Source organism: Schistocerca cancellata, chromosome 4, assembly GCF_023864275.1.
Source record: "Schistocerca cancellata isolate TAMUIC-IGC-003103 chromosome 4, iqSchCanc2.1, whole genome shotgun sequence".
NCBI lineage: Eukaryota > Metazoa > Arthropoda > Insecta > Orthoptera > Acrididae > Schistocerca > Schistocerca cancellata.
The window spans coordinates 408,032,719-408,054,935 of NC_064629.1; positions in this window are offsets into that span (position 1 = coordinate 408,032,719).

Here is a 22,217-nt window from a genome sequence, read left to right on the forward strand (position 1 = left end):
TAAAATATAAGCAGCTAGTGAAAAAAAAAAAGTATCCCCACAGAAAGAAGTCACAGGGGTTCATGTCTGGCGAATAGGGAGGCCAATCCACGCCACCTCCTGTATGTTTCGGATAGCCCAAAGCAATCACACGATCATCGAAATATTCATTCAGGAAATTAAAGACGTCGGCCGTGCGATGTGGCCGGGCACCATCTTGCATAAACCACGAGGTGTTCGCAGTGTCGTCTAAGGCAGTTTGTACCGCCACAAATTCACGAATAATGTCCAGATAGCGTGATGCAGTAATCGTTTCGGATCTGAAAAATGGGCCACTGATTCCTTTGGAAGAAATGGCGGCCCAGACCAGTACTTTCTGAGGATGCAGGGACGATGGGACTGCAACATTGGGCTTTTCGGTTCCCCATATGTGCCAGTTCTGTTTATTGACGTAGCCGTCCAGGTAAAAATAAGCTTCGTCAGTAAACCAAATGCTGCCCACACGCATATCGCCGTCATCAATCCTGTGCACTATATCGTTAGCGAATGTCTCTCGTGCAGCAATGGTAGCAGTGCTGAGGGGTTGCCGCATTTGAATTTTGTACAGATAGAGGTGTAAACTCTGGCGCATGAGACGATATGTGGACGTTGGCGTCATTTGGACCGCAGCTGCAACACGGCGAACGGAAACCCGGGGCCGCTGTCGGATCACGTGCTGCACTAGCTGCGCGTTGCCCTCTGTGGCCAGCCGCGGTGGTCTAGCAGTTCTGGCGCTGCAGTCCGGAACTGCGGGACTGCTACGGTCGCAGGTTCGAATCCTGCCTCGGGCATGGGTGTGTGTGATGTCCTTAGGTTAGTTAGGTTTAAGTAGTTCTAAGTTCTAGGGGACTTATGACCTAAGATGTTGAGTCCCATAGTGCTCAGAGCCATTTGAACCATTTGCCCTCTGTGGTTGCCGTATGCGGTCGCCCTACCTTTCCAGCACGTTCATCCGTCACGTTCCCAGTCCGTTGAAATTTTTCGAACAGGTCCTTTATTGTATCGCTTTTCGGTCCTTTGGTTACATTAAACCTCCGTTGAAAACTTCGTCTTGTTGAAACAACACTGTGTTCTAGGCGGTGGAATTCCAACACCAGAAAAATCCTCTGTTCTAAGGAATAAACCATGTTGTCTACAGCACACTTGCACGTTGTGAACAGCACACGCTTACAGCAGAAAGACGACGTACAGAATGGCGCACCCACAGACTGTGTTGTCTTCTATATCTTTCACATCACTTGCAGCGCCATCTGTTGTTGAAAATTGTAACTACTGTAATTTCGAAAGTTTGTCCGCCTGAAAATGTACTGTTGTCCCAAGCATATTGCAACAAACGGTGTATTTCTATCGCTGCTCGTTTAGTTTTTATTGCCGTTTCAAATATACCGGTCATTTTTGAAACACCCTGTATATACTACGCCAGCCACCACACGATGCATGGCGTAGGGGTACCTTTTATCATAGCTGGTCATTCTATCCTGTTTCACTACTTACGATCAGTTTAGAAGCGAAGTGGTAGCTGAAACTAGTGTCGTCTCACACTAACGAGAACGACTCCTTTAAGCACACTGCACAACCAATGTTATTCGTTGAAAGATTGAGTATTATGGCAGCATGTGTTACGGAAGCTTGCTCGCACTGTGCAGTCTTCATTCAGTAACTTTTTAAAGTAGTTTTTATGTATTTTGTACGCCTGAGTATGTATTTCAAGTTCTGCTTGTTCATCAAATGCTTATGGGTAGATAGCTGAGTGGGTTGTTATGCACCTCCAGTGAACTTTCTGCGAGCAATTGCCTTAACTATTAAGCTATTGGAACAGGCCTCCACGTCGTCCTCAGACTTTACCGTCAGCTATGTTTCCTCTTGCTAACACTTTATCCACGAAACTCTTTAGAAACTGCTACGGCTGTTTCTGTGGGTAAGCAATTCGTTTCCAAATCGATGGAGTGTTATGGCGCTCTTAATGTAACTACTTCCCATCGGTCGGAAGTAACCTGCAGCCTTGCGGCACAGTGACTGCCAAAGGCTCGTGAAAAAAAAAAATCACCGCAAATAACCCTTTGATGAACGACAAAATCTGAGCTGGTCTCCCAAGTAAGTATATTACATTCACGTACACAGCTTTTCAAGAAATTTCGCGACTGGTCATTTGCCTTCTAGAGGTTTCCACTCTAGCCTTAGGTCTTCTACAAACAGTATCTCCATTTTTTCATTAACTCTCAACCTTATACGATAATTTACTGCTGTTTACCACCCTATTTGTGAGTAGTACACAGCGTCTAAATTACAAGAAATCCAACGTGCAAGTAATAAGTGCCCAATATGCACTAGTCTAGGAAAGAACCAGAAATATCAAGGAGAAACGTGGGTTGGTGGTTATGAATTTGTTCGCCATAGGAACTGTCTTCCTATAAACCAATCCAACAGGTATACGTAAAAGGACCACCATCTGTGATGAAGCATTGTCATCTATCGATCGGTGGTTCACGATAGGATACACTGATCCATTTTTATGGTGAAACTTTGAAGCATCCGTCACGTCAAATGTCCCCAAAAATTAAGGTCACATGAAACATGTGCACACAGCCATTCAATACAAGCTAAGTAGTCGATATTGATTATATGAAACACCAAGTACCTAACCCTGTAGTCAAAGAGTTAAATATCTATTGTTCAACATAGCACTACCTCAAACCATATATAGTTTAGTACGAAGAGAAAGGGCATTTAAAAACAAAACTAAGAGGGATGGAAGAGAGATCTCATTAACGATGGGGGTCAGTGGCCCCAAAAACCCAGCATTCAGCGCTAAATGCCTTAATTACATTTTCCTGCCCCAATGGTACATTGAAACATTTGAAAATAAAAACCACTTTCTGAGGTAACAGGACCAGTTCACCCATCCGTTAATAGACTGCCAATATTTGAGGCAAATAATTCTGAAGGCCACTTTCAGCATGGAGGGCCAGAATGAAGTTGCATTCCACAAGGATGCAAGCTACTGTCTGTAAGGCTCCACAACTACAATGTGGGAGTGGCTCACTATACAAAATAGAACTATGGGTTAGCTTCGTATGACCAATATGAAGGCGACATAAGACGATGGACACCTGGAAGGAACGAAAGGAAGAACGCCATGCATCATCAGTAGTATTTACAGCATGGAGTTTCTTAGACAGGGCAGTACCCCATCTGATTTATGTCTCTCTACGAGTAGGCAGAGGACTTATTTGAACCCTCAAATCCTCACCTTGGATCGTAAAAGCAGGCAGCAGACGAGTAATCTCTTATCTAACCGAACAGCAACTTCAATTCCTGCGATTCTTATGACTAAGTTCGCCGAGAAGTTCCTGAATAACAGATACCACCAGGTAAGAATAACGTCAATGGCCTGCATACTTGATTTAGTCACTACACAATAAAACTTGAGAGGTCCGTTTATTAAAACGGGGGGCTCTTCACGGCCTTCAACTTCGCCATAAGAAGACTACATGTTCCTGGCAACAAGTGGTGCTCCTTATTGGCAGGAGATGTAAAAACTTTTTTTGTGGTTTTAGGGCGCACAACTTCAATGGTCATTAGCGCCCTGACTACTCTAAGAATGCACCGCGAGGCACAAGTTGACAACAACAACTAAAAGGGAAAACACGATAAAAGACAGACTGACAGGCATAGGATTAAAAAACAGCATCATCAAATGTCCTGAGAGAGGTTTGTCAAATTGATAAAACGAAGAACACGAGCAACTGCTCGTGGGTCATCCGCTAAAATGGCATCGAAAGTACTTGGAAAGTTAAGATCTAGACGCAGTGTGTTAAAATCTGGACAGGACATTAAAATGTGTCTAACCGTCAGCAAGTGCCCACATGAGCAGAACGGCGCCGGCGCAGCCGTCAGCAGATGGCGATGGCTGAACCGGCAGTGCCCAATTCTTAACCGGGCCAAAACTACCTCCTCTCGCCGAGAAGGGCGTGAGGAGGACGTCCAAGCCACGGGAAGAGGTTTTAAGGCCCGAAGCTTGTTGTCTGTAAGTGCAGCCCAATCGGCATGCCACAGCGACACAATGCGCCGACAAATGACCCTGCTAAAATCGGACGAAGGGACACAACAAGAAGCTGTCCGAGGCTGGAGGACCGCAGCCTTGGCCGCGGCATCTGCAGCTTCGTTCCCTGGGATACCGACATGGCCAGGAACCCACATAAAGCTAACCGGAGAACCGACGTCCACCAGCTGCTGAAGAGAGCGTTGGATCCGGTGTACAAAAGGGTGAACCGGGTACGGATCACTGAGGCTCTGGATGGCGCTCAGGGAGTCGGAGCAGATGACATAAGCAGAATGTCGGTGGCGGCAGATGTAAAGAACAGCCTGGTAGAGGGCAAAGAGCTCAGCTGTGAAGACCGAACAATGGCCATGGAGCCGGTATTTGAAACTTTGTGCCCCGACAATAAAGGAACACCCGACCCCGTCATTGGTCTTAGAGCCATCTGTATAAATGAAAGTCATGTTGATGAACTTCGAACGAAGTTCCAAAAAACGGGAGTGGTAGACCGAACCGGGGGTAACCTCTTTTGGGAGCGAGCTGAGGTCAAGGTGAACGCGGACCTGAGCCTGGAGCCAAGGTGGCGTGTGGCTCTCGCCCACTCTAAAGGTTGCAGGGAGTGAAAAATTAAGGTGTTGAAGGAGGCGACGAAAGCGAACTCCAGGGGGTAGCAGGGCAGAGACATACAACCCGTATTGACGGTCGAGAGAGTCGTCAAAAAAGGAACGATAAGACGGATGGTCGAGCATTGACAGTAGCCGACAGGCATACCGACAAAGCAGTATATCGCGCCAGTAGGTGAGTGGCAATTCGCCAGCGTCAGCATGAAGACTCTCTACGGGACTAGTATAAAATGCTCCGATCGCAAGTCGTAAACCCCGATGTTGTATGGAGTTGAGGCGGCGTAAGATGGATGGCCGTGCAGAGGAGTATACGAAGCTCCCATAATCCAGCTTGGAGCGGACGATCGACCGATATAGACGAAGTAGGACAGTTCGATCCGCTCCCCACGACATACCACTGAGAACACGGAGGACATTTAAAGAACGGGTACAACGGGCGGCCAAATATGACATATGTCGAGACCAGCTAAGTTTCCTGTGAAATGTAAGGCCTAAAAATTTGGTTGTCTCCACGATTGGGAGAGCAACGGGACCGAGTCGTAAGGACGGTGGGAGAAACTCTTTGTAGCGCCAGAAGTTAATACAGACCGTCTTCTCGGCAGAAAAACGGAAGCCATTGGCGACACTCCAGGAGTAAAGACTGTCAAGAGAACGCTGAAGACAGCGCTCCAGGACACGTGTACACTGAGCGCTGCAATAGATGGTAAAATCGTCCACAAAAAGGGAGCCTGATACATCAGCTGGGAGGCAATCCATTATTGGATTGATCGCGATGGCGAAGAGAGCGACGCTCAAAACTGAGCCCTGTGGCACCCCATTCTCCTGGCGAAAGGTGTCGGACAGGGCAGAACCCACACGTACCCTGAACTGTCGATCCATTAAAAAGGAACGAATAAAAAGAGGGAGGCGACCGCGAAGGCCCCATGTATGCATGGTGCGGAGAATGCCCGCCCTCCAACAGGTGTCGTAAGCCTTCTCCAAATCAAAGAACACAGCCGCGGTCGGGCGCTTCCGCAAGAAGTTATTCATAATGAAGGTCGACAAGGTAACCAGATGGTCAACAGCAGAGCGGCGCCTACGAAATCCACATTGTACATTGGTAAGTAGGCGTCGAGACTCGAGCAGCCAAGCCAATCGAGAGTTAACCATTCGCTCCATCACTTTACAGACACAGCTGGTAAGCGAGATAGGTAGATAACTGGAAGGCAAGTGCTTGTCCTTCCCCGGCTTAGGAATCGGGACAATAGACTCGCGCCAGCATGTGGGAACATGTCCCTCAATCCAGATGCGATTGTATGTACGAAGAAGAAAACCTTTACCCGCAGGAGAAAGGTTCTTCAGCATCTGAATATGAATAGAATCAGGCCCTGGAGCGGAGGACCGTGATCGGCCAAGGGCGTTTTCGAGTTCCCGCATGGTGAATGGGGCATTATAACTTTCACAATTCGAGGAGCGGAAGTTAGGTGGCCTAGCCTCCTCTGCCTGTTTGCGGGGGAGGAAGGCAGGGTGGTAATGAGCAGAGCTCGAAACCTCTGCGAAAAAGCGGCCGAAGGCATTGGAGACAGCCTCAGGGGCCACAAGGACGTCATTCGCGACCTTCAAGCCAGAAACTGGTGAGTGGACCTTAGTGCCAGATAGCCGGCGCAGGCTACCCCAGACAACAGAAGAAGGAGTAAAACTGTTGAAGGTGCTTGTGAAAGCAGCCCAGCTGGCTTTCTTGCTTTCTTTGATAATACGACGACACTGAGCCCGTAATCGTTTATAATTGATAGAATTCGCCACTGTAGGGTGGCGTTTAAATGTGCGTAAAGCACGTCGACGAGCACGTAAAGCGTCTCGACATGCTGCGGTCCACCAGGGGACCGGTACGCGACGTGGAGAAGTAGGGTGAGGGATGGAATATTCAGCAGCAGCGAGAATGACTTCCGTGAGGTGTGCGACCTGACGATCGCAGCTTGTGAAGGTTTGATCCTGAAAGGTCGCCCTGGAAGAGAAGAGTCCCCAGTCTGCCTTGGAGATGGTCCAACTAGAGGAGCACGGAGAGGGGGTATGCTGCAGGAGATGGAGAACACACGGGAAGTGGTCGCTCGAATATGTATCAGAAAGTGCATACCACTCAAACCAGCGTGCAAGTTGGGGAGTACATAGAGAGAGGTCTAAATGGGAATAGGTGTGAGATGTGGCCGAAAGAAAAGTAGGGGCGCCAGTATTGAGGCAGACAAGATTGAGCTGGTTGAAAAGGTCTGCTAACAAGGAGCCCCTCGGGCAGGATGCTGGAGAGCCCCAAAGGGGATGGTGGGCATTGAAGTCTCCAGTTAACAAAAATGGTGCAGGTAGCTGAGCAATAAGTTGCATCATGTCTGCCCTGGTAACGGCAGATGACGATGGAGTGTAAACGGTACAAAAGGAAAACGTAAAAGTGGGGAGAGTAATGCGGATGGCAGCTGCCTGCAGGCCGGTGTGCAACGTGATGGGATCGTAGTAAATATTATCCCGGACCAGCAACATAACCCCTCCATGAGCTGGGACACCTACCACAGGGGGTAGGTCAAAACGCACAGAGGTGTAGTGTGCCAAGGCAATTTGATCGCATGGGCGTAGCTTCGTTTCCTGGAGGGCTACGACGAGCGGACGGTGCAAGCGGAGCAGCAACTTCAAGTCCTCTCGGTTGGAGCGAATGCTGCGAATATTCCAGTGAGTAAGTGCCATCGTAAGAAAAGGAAGATGAAAAAAGGGGTCACCTCGAAGGCCGCTGAGGGCATGGCTTCGAGCGAGCACCGCCGCCGCTATCAGTAGGCGGACAGTCATCGTCCATTGGGTCCATAGGTTCATAGGTTCATCGGCCATCTCGGGAGGATGGCCGGGAGGGGAAGCTTCCTCCGCCGGTGAACGGCCAGATGTACGGCTACCAGCGGTGCGGCCAGGCGAAACGGATGACGGCCTGGGGCGGCAACCGCTGGGTGGCGCAGGAGAAGAAATGCGCCGTGGCGGAGAAGGAGAACTGTGCTTCCTATGAGCCTTTTTGGAAGGACGTTTGGTGGAAGTACCGGTCGAAAGCTGGGAGGTCGAGGAACGTAGGAAGTCTGCACGGGATGGTTCCTTCTTGAAGGCCCGTGCATCTGACTTCGGGGTCTTCGTCTTAGCAGAAGCTGATGAAGAGGCTGGTGTTTGTGGGGTGATGGGAGGAAGAGGAGACGTCGACCGCGCGATCTTAGCACTGGCCGAACGGACGACCGTGGTGCTGAAGGTCAGATCGCATGTCTGGGTTGCTACCTCCCTGGTAGTCCGAGGAGAGGCGAGGACAGTACTGTATTTCCCCGCTGGGAGCAGCGCGGGCTTCCTACTAGCCAATAGCTTGCGAGCGGCCGAGGTGGACACTTTCTCTTTGACCCGAATTTCTTGGATACAGCGTTCTTCCTTATAGACAGGACAGTCGCGGGAGGATGCGGCATGGTCACCCTGACAGTTCACACAACGAGGAGACGGAGGTGGACAGTCACCCTCATGGGCATCCCTGCCACAAGTGACACATTTAGCCGCATTGGAACAAGACTGTCGAGTGTGATTGAAACGCTGACACTGGTAGCAGCGCGTAGGTGTCGGGACATAGGGGCGAACAGAAATAACCTCGTGGCCCGCCTTGATGCGCGATGGCAGCTTAACACTATCGAATGTCAAGAAAAGTGTCCGGGTCGGTACAAGGTCATTGTTGACCTTTTTCATGACCCTATGGACAGCCGTCACGCCCTGCTCAGCGAGGAAAGATTGAATCTCCTCGTCAGTCAATCCGTCGAGGGAGCTAGTATAGACTACACCACGAGACGAATTCAAAGTTCGGTGGGCCTCCACCCGGACAGGGAACGTGTACAGGAGTGTGGCCCGAAACACTTTTTGTGCCTGAAAGGCACTCTCAGTTTCTAGTAATAAGGTACCGTTACGCAACCTGGTACAAGATTTGACAGATCCGGCTATGGCATCTACGCCCTTCTGGATAACGAAAGGGTTGACAGAGGAAAAATCCTTTCCGTCCTCAGATCGAGAAACGACGAGGAACTGTGGGGCAGGCGGTAGTACTTTTGTCACTGGTGGCTGGTCACGTTTCCGTTTTTGGGCAGAAGTGGAGAGAGATGGAGTAGAATCCATTGCGGAGGAATCCCCCATGATTACCAGCGTCTCCGATGGCGCGCTCCTTCCTTGTGGGGACCCTCTCAGAGGGCACTCCCGCCTTAGGTGAATGTTTACACCTCAGGTCACACCTCCCAAGAAACAGACGGAGGGACCAATCGGCATGGTCAGAAGGTATCAGCTCAGGCAATCACCCCTCCTCGGGCCTGGCCTTTACCAGGGGGTACGCGCGTGCCTTACATGTCTACCCAGGGCGGGGACTTACGCGTTACCCCGTCACCGGCTACGCGTGCGAACGCGTGGGTCGGCCTTCAGGCACGCACAGGGAGGAAGGAAGAAGAGGAAAAAGAAGAGAGAGAGGGAGAAAGAAGACAGACTGTCTCAAACGCCGAGGCGGAGACCAGAGAAGGCAAGGAGAAGAAGGCAATGAGAAGGCAAGGAGAAAAAGGCAATGAGAAGGCAAGGAGAAAAAGGCAATGAGAAGGCAAGGAGAAAAAGGCAATGAGAAGGCAAGGAGAAAAAGGCAATGAGAAGGCAAGGAGAAAAAGGCAATGAGAAGGCAAGGAGAAAAAGGCAATGAGAAGGCAAGGAGAAAAAGGCAATGAGAAGGCAAGGAGAAAAAGGCAATGAGAAGGCAAGGAGAAAAAGGCAATGAGAAGGCAAGGAGAAAAAGGCAATGAGAAGGCAAGGAGAAAAAGGCAATGAGAAGGCAAGGAGAAAAAGGCAATGAGAAGGCAAGGAGAAAAAGGCAATGAGAAGGCAAGGAGAAAAAGGCAATGAGAAGGCAAGGAGAAAAAGGCAATGAGAAGGCAAGGAGAAAAAGGCAATGAGAAGGCAAGGAGAAAAAGGCAATGAGAAGGCAAGGAGAAAAAGGCAATGAGAAGGCAAGGAGAAAAAGGCAATGAGAAGGCAAGGAGAAAAAGGCAATGAGAAGGCAAGGAGAAAAAGGCAATGAGAAGGCAAGGAGAAAAAGGCAATGAGAAGGCAAGGAGAAAAAGGCAATGAGAAGGCAAGGAGAAAAAGGCAATGAGAAGGCAAGGAGAAAAAGGCAATGAGAAGGCAAGGAGAAAAAGGCAATGAGAAGGCAAGGAGAAAAAGGCAATGAGAAGGCAAGGAGAAAAAGGCAATGAGAAGGCAAGGAGAAAAAGGCAATGAGAAGGCAAGGAGAAAAAGGCAATGAGAAGGCAAGGAGAAAAAGGCAATGAGAAGGCAAGGAGAAAAAGGCAATGAGAAGGCAAGGAGAAAAAGGCAATGAGAAGGCAAGGAGAAAAAGGCAATGAGAAGGCAAGGAGAAAAAGGCAATGAGAAGGCAAGGAGAAAAAGGCAATGAGAAGGCAAGGAGAAAAAGGCAATGAGAAGGCAAGGAGAAAAAGGCAATGAGAAGGCAAGGAGAAAAAGGCAATGAGAAGGCAAGGAGAAGTCAAGGGAAAGAGTAAGGAAGACAGTGAGGTGGAGAAGAGCAAAGAAAGGAACCAACAAAAGGAAGGAAGAAACGAGAAGTGAAAAACCAGAAAGACCACAATTATAGGTCGTGGAACCGTCCGTCTCCGGACGCAGGCGCTAACTACCCCCGTGAGGGGGATGGTTGGTTGGTTGGTTGGTTTGGGGGATGAAAGGGACCAGACTACTACGGTCATCGGTCCCTTTTTCCAAAGACAAAGAACATCCACAGAGAATAAAAACGAGGAACAGAATAGATCACAGACGATACAGAACAAGAGAAACGGAGACAAGGACAAGACAAAACGAACTAAAACCACACAGAGTGTGACAGTGGTTGGCCGACCATAGAAATAAAAAAGGAAAAGCCAACCACTTAGAAACACATTAAAAGATCAGTTTAAAATCATAGGCCAAAGGCCAGAATCAAAACAAAAAATAAAACGGAAACACTCAGATGAAAGAATAAAAACTCCCTGCCCTAATAAAACGTAAAACTAAGGCAGCCATAACAGGGTCATCGGATAAAACGGCAGGGAGCGTATCAGGCAGCGCAAATGTCTGCCTGACCACAGCTAAAAGGGGGCAGGCCAACAGAATGTGGGCCACCGTCAAAGCCGCCCCGCAGCGACATACAGGAGGGTCCTCCCGGCGCAGTAAATAACTGTGTGTTAGCCGGGAGTGGCCAATACGGAGCCGACAAAGGACGACTGAGTCCCTGCGGTTGGCTCGCATGGAGGACCGCCACACAGTCGTCGTCTCCTTAATGGCACGGAGTTTATTGGGTGTAATCCGATCGCGCCATTCAGCGTCCCAAAGCGCAAAAACTTTTCGGCGGAGGACCGCCCGCAAATCAGCCTCTGGGAGGCCAACATCCAGAGATGGTTTACTCGTGGCCTCTTTCGCCAGGCGGTCAACATGTTCATTGCCCGGGATACCGACATGACCGGGGGTCCACACAAAGACCACAGAGCGGCCGCAACGCGCAAGAGTATGCAGGGACTCATGGATAGCCATCACCAGACGAGAACGAGGAAAACACTGGTCGAGAGCTCGTAAACCGCTCAGGGAATCGCTACAGATAACGAAGGACTCACCTGAGCAGGAGCGGATATACTCTAGGGCTCTAAAGATGGCGACTAGCTCAGCAGTGTAAACGCTGCAGCCACCCGCCAAGGACCGTTGTTCGGAATGGTCCCCTAGAGTTAGCGCATACCCGACACGACCAGCAACCATCGAACCGTCGGTGTAAACAATTCCAGAGCCCTGATACGTGGCCAGGATGGAATAAAAGCGGCAGCGGAAGGCCTCTGGAGGGACCGAGTCCTTCGAGCCCTGTGTCAAGTCGAGCCGAAGGCAAGGGCGAGGAACACACCACGGGGGTGTACGCAGAGGCGCCCGGAAAGGAGGTGGAACAGGGAAAAACCCAAGCCCACAGAGAAGCTCCTTGACGCGTACGGCGATCGGACAACCCGACCGGGGCCGACGGTCTGGCAGATGGACGACTGACTGCGGGAACAGGACACGATAATTTGGATGCCCGGGCAAGCTTAGAACATGGGCCGCATAAGCGGCCAGCAAACGTTGGCGCCGGAACCGCAGTGGAGGTACACCTGCCTCCACTAGTACACTGTCCACAGGGCTGGTGCGGAAAGCACCAGTGGCAAGGCGTATCCCGCTGTGGAGAATTGGGTCCAGCACCCGCAACGCAGATGGGGATGCTGAGCCATAAGCTAGGCACCCATAATCCAGGCGAGACTGGATTAACGCCTGGTAGAGCCGCAACAGGGTAGAGCGGTCGGCGCCCCAGTGGGTGTGGCTCAAGCATCTCAGAGCGTTTAGATGCCGCCAACACGTCTGTTTAAGCTGCCGGATATGAGGCAGCCAAGTCAACCGGGCATCGAAAACCACCCCCAAAAACCTGTGGGTTTCCACCACAGCAAGGAGTTCGTCGCCAAGATAGAGCCGCGGCTCAGGATGGACTGTTCGGCGCCGGCAGAAATGCATAACGCGGGTCTTGGCTGCCGAAAACTGAAACCCATGCTCTACAGCCCAAGACTGCGCCTTACGGATAGCGCCCTGTAGCTGACGTTCAACAGCTGCAATGCCAGTAGAGCTGTAATAAAGGCAGAAGTCGTCAGCATACAGGGAAGCAGAGACAGAATTTCCCACGGCCGCAGCGAGCCCGTTAATGGCTATTAAAAACAGGCAGACACTTAAAACAGAACCCTGTGGCACACCGTTCTCCTGGACGTGGGTGGAACTATAGGAGGCTGCGACTTGCACGCGGAAGGTACGATACGACAGGAAATTGCGGATAAAGATCGGCAGAGGGCCCCGAAGACCCCATCCATGAAGCGTAGAAAGGATGTGATGACGCCATGTCGTATCGTACGCCTTCCGCATGTCGAAAAAGACAGCGACCAGGTGCTGACGGCGGGCAAAGGCAGTACGGATGGCCGACTCCAGGCTCACCAGATTGTCGGCGGCGGAGCGGCCTTTCCGGAACCCACCCTGAGACGGAGCCAGAAGGCCCCGAGACTCCAGTACCCAATTTAAGCGCCGGCTCACCATCCGTTCAAGCAACTTGCAAAGAACGTTGGTGAGACTAATGGGACGGTAGCTGTCCACCTCCAGAGGGTTCTTTCCAGGTTTCAAAATGGGGATGACAATACTTTCCCGCCATTGCGACGGAAACTCGCCCTCGACCCAGAGACGGTTGTAAAGGTCGAGGAGGCGTCGCTTGCAGTCCACTGAAAGGTGTTTCAGCATCTGACAGTGGATGCGATCTGGCCCGGGAGCGGTATCAGGGCAAGCGGCAAGGGCACTCTGAAATTCCCACGCACTGAATGGAGCGTTGTAGGGTTCAGAAGCGTCGGTGCGAAAAGAAAGGCTCCGACGTTCCATCCGCTCTTTAATGGAGCGGAAGGCCTGGGGGTAATTCGCAGAAGCGGAACTCATAGCAAAATGCTCTGCTAAGCGGTTTGCAATGACGTCGGAGTCAGTACAAACTGCTCCATTCAGTGAGAGCGCAGGGACGCTGGCAGGGGTCCGATAGCCGTAGACGCGTCGAATCTTGGCCCAGACCTGCGAAGGAGTGACATGGAGGCCAATGGTGGACACATACCGCTCCCAGCACTCCTCCTTGCCTTGGCGGATAAGGAGGCGGGCCCGCGCGCGCAGCCGTTTGAAGGCGATAAGGTGGTCTAAGGAGGGATGTCGCTTGTGACGCTGGAGCGCCCGCCGGCGATCTTTAATCGCTTCAGCGATCTCAGGCGACCACCAAGGCACAGCCTTCCGCCGAGGGGACCCAGAAGAACGGGGAATGGCAGATTCGGCGGCAGTAACGATGCCGGTGGTGACCGATTGAACCACCGCATCAATGTCATCACTAGAGAGGCTCAATAGCGGCAGTGGAGGAGAACAAGTCCCAGTCAGCCTTATTCATAGCCCATCTGCTAGGGCGCCCAGAAGAGTGACGCTGTGGTAGTGACAGAAAGATCGGAAAGTGGTCACTACCACACAGGTCGTCATGCACACTCCATTGGAGAGACGGTAAGAGGCTAGGGCTACATATTGAAAGGTCAATGGCGGAGTATGTGCCATGCGCCACACTGAAGTGTGTGAAGGCACCATCATTTAAAATAGAGAGATCGAGCTGCGACAATAAATGTTCAACGATGGCGCCTCGACCTGTTGCCACTGACCCACCCCACAGAGGGTTATGGGCGTTGAAGTCGCCCAATAGCAAGAAAGGTGGCGGCAATTGGGCTATCAGCGCAGCCAGGACATGCTGCGAGACATCACCATCCGGTGGAAGGTAAAGACTGCAGACGGTAACAGCCTGTGGCGTCCACACCCGAACAGCGACAGCCTCTAAAGGTGTGTGGAGAGGGACAGACTCGCTGTGCAGAGTGTGAAGGACATAGAGGCAGACGCCACCCGACACCCTGTCATACGCTGCCCTGTTCTTATAATAACCCCGATAGCCACGGAGGGCGGGGGTTCGCATTGCTGGAAACCAAGTTTCCTGAAGAGCTATGCAGAAGAAAGGGTGACGGCTGATAAGTTGTTGGAGCTCAGCTAGATGGTGGAAAAAACCGCCGCAGTTCCACTGGAGGATGATATTGTCCATGGCTGAGAAAGGCGTGAAGGGACTGGGAAGGCAATTTACGCCGCTTGTTCACTCACTGCCACCGATTCAGTACCCGTACGAGAGGCATCCATGGCGTCTGAGGGACCAGCGAGATCAAGGTCCTCAGCGGACGCTAGAATCTCGACTGCATCCTCAGACGCAGAGCGCGAAAGGTGCGGTGGGGTTGGCGCCACCGCAAGTTCTGTGGCCTTAGAGGTCTTTCTCTTGGACTTCTCTCGCTGAACCTTGGGTTGCACCGGCTGGGAAGGCTTCACCGATTCAGCCTCCGGGACAGAGGAGGATCGTGAAGCCCTACGCCCGGCCGCTGGTGAGGACTTATGCCACTGGCGGCCGTCATCCTTCCCGCTGGTGGAACCCTGGGAAGGGAGGGTCCCAAGGGAACTCTTACGGGCGAGAGTAGCCGAAGAAGTTAGACGCTTCTCCGGCTGAGAAGCGGGGACGGACGTCCCCGACGGGTGGGAGGAGGTTGCTCCTGAGGTAGGTGGTGCAGGAGCAACCGGTTGGGTAGAGCCCCCCACAGGCAAGGGGGCAGGAGGAGTCGTACTGCTTATCGAGCTGGCTGGAAGTCTCGAAACTGATGGGGCTAGCACAGTTGTCGTAGCAGCTGCATAAGAAGATGTCATTCTCACAGGATGGAGTCTGTCATATTTCCTTTTGGCCTCAGTATAGCTCAGCCGGTCCAGGGTCTTATATTCCATAATTTTGCGCTCTTTCTGAAAGACTTTGCAGTCAGGCGAGCAAGGTGAATGGTGCTCCCCGCAGTTGACACAGATGGGAGGCGGGGCACATGGAGTATCGGGATGAGATGGGCGTCCGCAATCTCGACATGTGAGGCTGGAAGTGCAGCGGGAAGACATATGGCCGAACTTCCAGCACTTGAAGCACCGCATCGGGGGAGGAATATAGGGCCTGACGTCACATCGGTAGACCATCACCTTGACCTTTTCCGGTAACGTATCACCCTCGAAGGCCAAGATGAAGGCACCGGTAGCAACCTGATTGTCCCTCGGACCCCGATGAACGCGCCGGACGAAATGAACACCTCTACGTTCTAAGTTGGCGCGCAGCTCGTCATCAGACTGCAAAAGGAGGTCCCTATGGAAAATAACACCCTGGACCATATTTAAGCTCTTATGTGGAGTAATAGTAACGTTAACATCCCCCAACTTGTCACAAGCAAGTAACCTGCGTGACTGGGCGGAGGATGCCGTTTGTATCAGTACTGAGCCAGAGCGCATTTTAGACAAGCCCTCCACCTCCCCAAACTTGTCCTCTAAATGCTCGACGAAGAACTGAGGCTTTGTGGAGAGAAAAGACTCCCCATCAGCTCTCGTACAAACCAAGAATCGGGGCGAATAACTATTACCTCCATCCTGAGACTTACGCTCCTCCCACGGCGTGGCCAGAGAGGGGAACGTTTTCGGATTGTACTTTTCAGCATTAAATTGAGCCCGAGAACGCTTAGAGACTGCTGGCGGCTGGCCGCCAGCGAGAGATGATGTACCACGCTTCATTGCGGGTCATCCGCCCTGATGCCACCTACTCCGACCAAGGGCCCTCCCCACGGGCGCCACCCAGCCGCAGCAATAGCCACCTGGCAGGATGTCCATTGCCGGGAGTCCTGATGCCCCAGGGAGACGGGCATCTACTCCTTGGCATACGTGGGGAGTTAACGGCGCAGGCGTCAGTAGAGCGATCCCTGTGTTGTCAGGGGGCTACAACCAAGAGGGTACATGGCGGCCCCACCACAACGGACTGGCTACCGTGCTGGATCTTAGGTGCAAAACTGTCCAAGGTCGTCGTCGCAGTTAAAATAAACACTGCAGAGTGCAGCGTGGGAATCGCATCCAGGGACGTATCCTCGCCCAAGAGATGGAAAACGAGCGGAACACTATTGCAACGACGAAAAAGCCGGCTAAAGGTCTCAATGCACGACGGATACAGTGCACCACGTAAGGCGCCCTTCCCCAATTGGCTCGCTCTTCGGAATAATTTAGAAAGATGGAGGTCAAACCCGAGAGGGGACCATCACATAAGGCCGAAACATGTGAGACTCCTTTTAGTCGCCTCTTACGACAGGCAGGAAGACCGCGGGCCTATTCTAACCCCCGAACCCGCAGGGGGATGAGGGGGATGGACTCCTTTTAGTCGCCTCTTACGACAGGCAGGAATACCTCAGGCCTATTCTAATCCCCGGACCCGCAGGGGGGAGGGAGAGAGAGAGAGAGAGAGAGAGAGAGAGAGAGAGAGAGAGAGAGAGAGTGTGTGTGTGAGTGTGTGTGTGTGAGTGTGTGTGTGTGTGTGTGTGTGTACTTCATGCAGTAGCATTTCAGTAATGCTTTAAGTAATGATCTTGAGTAGCTGTTATTAGTGTAGCTTTGTACAAATTTGTTTTCTATAATGACTGGTGTGCGTTGTTAACTGCTGCTACTTACAGCTCGAAGGGCGATATGTCAGTTTGTTTCCTGTGCACTATTCAAAGGGAAAGAGCAACCAAAGTAACTTTAATAACTAATGTTCAATATTCTTAGACATATTTGCAAATTAACGTGCCCAGTTGGGCTGGCGAACGTTTGTTTTCATTCACGTATTAATTTAACCACTTTCGTTAACTCCCAAGGTTAAAGTTTTGTTTAGTTTTTCTGTTAATTTCACCATATTCAAAATTATAGTCCGATACCTGCATCCATTAGATACCCACGCTGTTAAAATTAATTCCCTCTCAGAAGGTAACATTAGGTTGTTCCACAGCAAGTTAGTGTTTTAAGCGGTGCAGGTTGGTTGGTTGGTTGGTTTGGGGGATGAAAGGGACCAGACTGCTACGGTCATCGGTCCCTTTTTCCAAAGACAAAGAGCACACACAGAGAATAAAAAAGGAACAGAATAGATCACAGACGATACAGAACAGAAGAAACGGAGCCAGGGACAAGACAAAACGAACTAAAACCACACAGTGTGTGACAGTGGTTGGCCGACCATAGAAATAAAAAAGGAAAAGCCAACCACTTAGAAACACCTTAAAAGATCAGTTTAAAATCATAGGCCAAAGGCCAGAATCAGCACAAAAAATAAAATAAAACAAACACTCAGATGAAAGAATAAAAACTCCCTGCCCTAATAAAACGTAAAACTAAGGCAGCCATAACAGGGTCATCAGATAAAACGGCAGGGAGCGTATCAGGCAGCGCAAATGTCTGCCTGACCACAGCTAAAAGGGGGCAGGCCAACAGAATGTGGGCCACTGTCAAAGCCGCCCCGCAGCGACATACAGGAGGGTCCTCCCGGCGCAGTAAATAACTGTGTGTTAGCCGGGAGTGGCCAATGCGGAGCCGACAAAGGACGACTGAGTCCCTGCGGTTGGCTCGCATGGAGGACCGCCACACAGTCGTCGTCTCCTTAATGGCACGGAGTTTATTGGGTGTAATCCGATCGCGCCATTCAGCGTCCCAAAACGCAAAAACTTTTCGGCGGAGGACTGCCCGCAAATCAGCCTCTGGGAGGCCAACATCCAGAGATAGTTTACTCGTGGCGTCTTTCGCCAGGCGGTCAACATGTTCATTGCCTGGGATACCGACATGACCGGGGGTCCACACAAAGACCACAGAGCGGCCGCAACGCGCCAGAGTATGCAGGGACTCATGGATAGCCATCACCAGACGAGAACGAGGAAAACACTGGTCGAGAGCTCGTAAACCGCTCAGGGAATCGCTACAGATAACGAAGGACTCACCTGAGCAGGAGCGGATATACTCTAGGGCTCGAAAGATGGCGACGAGCTCAGCAGTGTAAACGCTGCAGCCAGCCGCCAAGGACCGTTGTTCGGAATGGTCCCCTAGAGTTAGCGCATACCCGACACGACCAGCAACCATCGAACCGTCGGTGTAAACAATTCCAGAGCCCTGATACGTGGCCAGGATGGAATAAAAGCGGCGGCGGAAGGCCTCTGGAGGGACCGAGTCCTTCGAGCCCTGTGCCAAGTCAAGCCGAAGGCAAGGGCGAGGAACACACCACGGGGGTGTACGCAGAGGCGCCCGGAAAGGAGGTGGAACAGGGAAAAACCCAAGCCCGCAGAGAAGCTCCTTGACGCGTACGGCGATCGGACAACCCGACCGGGGCCGACGGTCTGGCAGATGGACGACTGACTGCGGGAACAGGACACGATAATTTGGATGCCCGGGCAGACTTAGAACATGGGCAGCATAAGCGGCCAGCAAACGTTGGCGCCGGAACCGCAGTGGAGGTACACCTGCCTCCACTAGTACGCTGTCCACAGGGCTGGTGCGGAAAGCACCAGTGGCAAGGCGTATCCCGCTGTGGAGAATTGGGTCCAGCACCCGTAACGCAGATGGGGATGCTGAGCCATAAGCCAGGCTCCCATAATCCAGACGGGACTGGATTAACGCCCGGTAGAGCCGCAACAGGGTAGAGCGGTCGGCGCCCCAGCGGGTGTGGCTCAAGCATCTCAGAGCGTTTAGATGCCGCCAACATGTCTGTTTAAGCTGCCGGATATGAGGCAGCCAAGTCAACCGGGCATCGAAAACCACCCCCAAAAACCTGTGGGTCTCCACCACAGCAAGGAGTTCGTCGCCAAGATAAAGCCGCGGCTCAGGATGGACTGTTCGGCGCCGGCAGAAATGCATAACGCGGGTCTTGGCTGCCGAAAACTGAAACCCATGCGCTACAGCCCAAGACTGCGCCTTATGGATAGCTCCCTGTAGCTGACGTTCAACAGCTGCAATGCCAGTAGAGCTGTAATAAAGGCAGAAGTCGTCAGCATACAGGGAAGCAGAGACAGAAGTTCCCACGGCCGCAGCGAGCCCGTTAATGGCTATTAAAAACAGGCAGACACTTAAAACAGAACCCTGTGGCACACCGTTCTCCTGGACGTGGGTGGAACTATAGGAGGCTGCGACTTGCACGCGGAAGGTACGATACGACAGGAAATTGCGGATAAAGATCGGCAGAGGGCCCCGAAGACCCCATCCATGAAGCGTAGAAAGGATGTGATGACGCCATGTCGTATCGTACGCCTTCCGCATGTCGAAAAAGACAGCGACCAGGTGCTGACGGCAGGCAAAGGCAGTACGGATGGCCGACTCCAGGCTCACCAGATTGTCGGCGGCGGAGCGGCCTTTCCGGAACCCACCCTGAGACGGAGCCAGAAGGCCCCGAGACTCCAGTACCCAATTTAAGCGCCGGCTCACCATCCGTTCGAGAAGCTTACAAAGAACGTTGGTGAGGCTAATGGGGCGGTAGCTGTCCACCTCCAAAGGGGTCTTTCCAGGTTTCAAAACGGGGATGACAACGCCTTCCCGCCATTGCGACGGAAACTCCCCCTCGACCCAAAGACGGTTGTAAAGATCGAGAAGGCGCCGCTGGCAGTCCACTGAAAGGTGTTTCAGCATCTGACAGTGGATGCCATCTGGCCCAGGAGCGGTATCAGGGCAAGCAGCTAGGGCACTGCGAAATTCCCACTCACTGAATGGAGCATTGTAAGATTCTGGGTGGTTGGTGCGAAACGAAAGGCTCCGACGTTCCATCCGCTCTTTAACGGAGCGGAAGGCCTGGGGGTAATTCGCAGAAGCGGAACTCATAGCAAAATGCTCTGCTAAGCGATTGGCAATGACGTCGGAGTCAGTACAAATTGCTCCATTCAGTGAGAGCGCAGGGACGCTGGCAGGGGTCCGATAGCCATAGACGCGTCGAATCTTGGCCCAGACCTGCGAAGGAGTGACATGGAGGCCAATGGTGGACACATACCGCTCCCAGCACTCCTTCTTACCTTGGCGGATAAGGAGGCGGGCCCGCGCACGCAGCCGTTTGAAGGCGATAAGGTGGTCTAAGGAGGGATGTCGCTTGTGACGCTGGAGCGCCCGCCGGCGATCTTTAATCGCTTCAGCGATCTCAGGCGACCACCAAGGGACAGCCTTCCGCCGAGGGGACCCAGAAGAACGGGGAATGGCAGATTCGGCGGCAGTAACGATGCCGGTGGTGACCGATTGAACCACCGCATCAATGTCGGCATTAGAGAGAGACTCAAGAGCGGCAGTGGAGGAGAACAAGTCCCAGTCAGCCTTATTCATAGCCCATCTGCTAGGGCGCCCAGAAGAGTGACACTGTGGTAGTGACAGAAAGATCGGAAAGTGGTCACTACCACACAGGTCGTCATGCACACTCCATTGGACAGACGGTAAGAGGCTAGGGCTACATATTGAAAGGTCAATGGCGGAGTATGTGCCATGCGCCACACTGAAGTGTGTGAAGGCACCATCATTTAAAATCGAGAGATCGAGCTGCGACAATAAATGCTCAACGATGGCGCCTCGACCTGTTGCCACTGACCCACCCCACAGAGGGTTATGGGCGTTGAAGTCGCCCAATAGCAAGAAAGGTGGCGGCAATTGGGCTATCAGCGCAGCCAGGACATGCTGCGAGACATCACCATCCGGTGGAAGGTAAAGACTGCAGACGGTAACAGCCTGTGGCGTCCACACCCGAACAGCGACAGCCTCTAAAGGTGTGTGGAGAGGGACAGACTCGCTGTGCAGAGTGTGAAGGACATAGAGGCAGACGCCACCCGACACCCTTTCATATGCAGCCCGGTTCTTATAATAACCCCGATAGCCACGGAGGGCGGGGGTACGCATTGCTGGAAACCAAGTTTCCTGAAGAGCAATGCAGAAGAAAGGGTGAAGGCTGATAAGTTGTTGGAGCTCAGCTAGATGGTGGAAAAAACCGCCGCAGTTCCACTGGAGGATGATATTGTCCATGGCTGAGAAAGGCGTGAAAGGACTGGGAAGGCAATTTACGCCGCTTGTTCACTCACTGCCACCGATTCAGTACCCGTACGAGAGGCATCCATGGCGTCTGAGGGACCAGCGAGATCAAGGTCCTCAGCGGACGCTAGAATCTCGACTGCATCCTCAGACGCAGAGCGCGAAAGGTGCGGTGGGGTTGGCGCCACCGCAAGTTCTTTGGCCTTAGAGGTCTTTCTCTTGGACTTCTCTCGCTGAACCTTGGGTTGCACTGGCTGGGAAGGCGTCACAGATTCAGTCTCTGGGACAGAGGAGGATCGCGAAGCCCTACGCCCGGCCGCTGGTGAGGACTTATGCCACTGGCGGCCGTCATCCTTCCCGCTGGTGGAACCCTGGGAAGGGAGGGTCCCAAGGGAACACTTACGGGCGAGAGTAGCCGAAGAAGTTAGACGCTTCTCCGGCTGAGAAGCGGGGACGGACGTCCCCGACAGGTGGGAGGAGGTTGCTCCTGAGGTAGGTGGTGCAGGAGCAACCGGTTGGGTAGAGCCCCCCACAGGCAAGGGGGCAGGAGGAGTCTTACTGCTTATCGAGCTGGCTGGAAGTCTCGGAACTAATGGAGGGAGCACAGTTGTCGTAGCAGCTGCATAAGAATATGTCATTCTCACAGGATGGAGTCTGTCATATTTCCTTTTGGCCTCAGTATAGGTCAGCCGGTCCAGGGTCTTATATTCCATAATTTTGCGCTCTTTCTGAAAGACTTGGCAGTCAGGCGAGCAAGGTGAATGGTGCTCCCCGCAGTTGACACAGATGGGAGGCGGGGCACATGGAGTATCAGGATGAGACGGGCGTCCGCAATCTCGACATGTGAGGCTGGAAGTGCAGCGGGAAGACATATGGCCGAACTTCCAGCACTTGAAGCACCGCATCGGGGGAGGAATATAGGGCCTGACGTCACATCGGTAGACCATCACCTTGACCTTTTCCGGTAACGTATCACCCTCGAAGGCCAAGATGAAGGCACCGGTAGCTATCTGATTTTCCTTCGGACCCCGATGAACGCG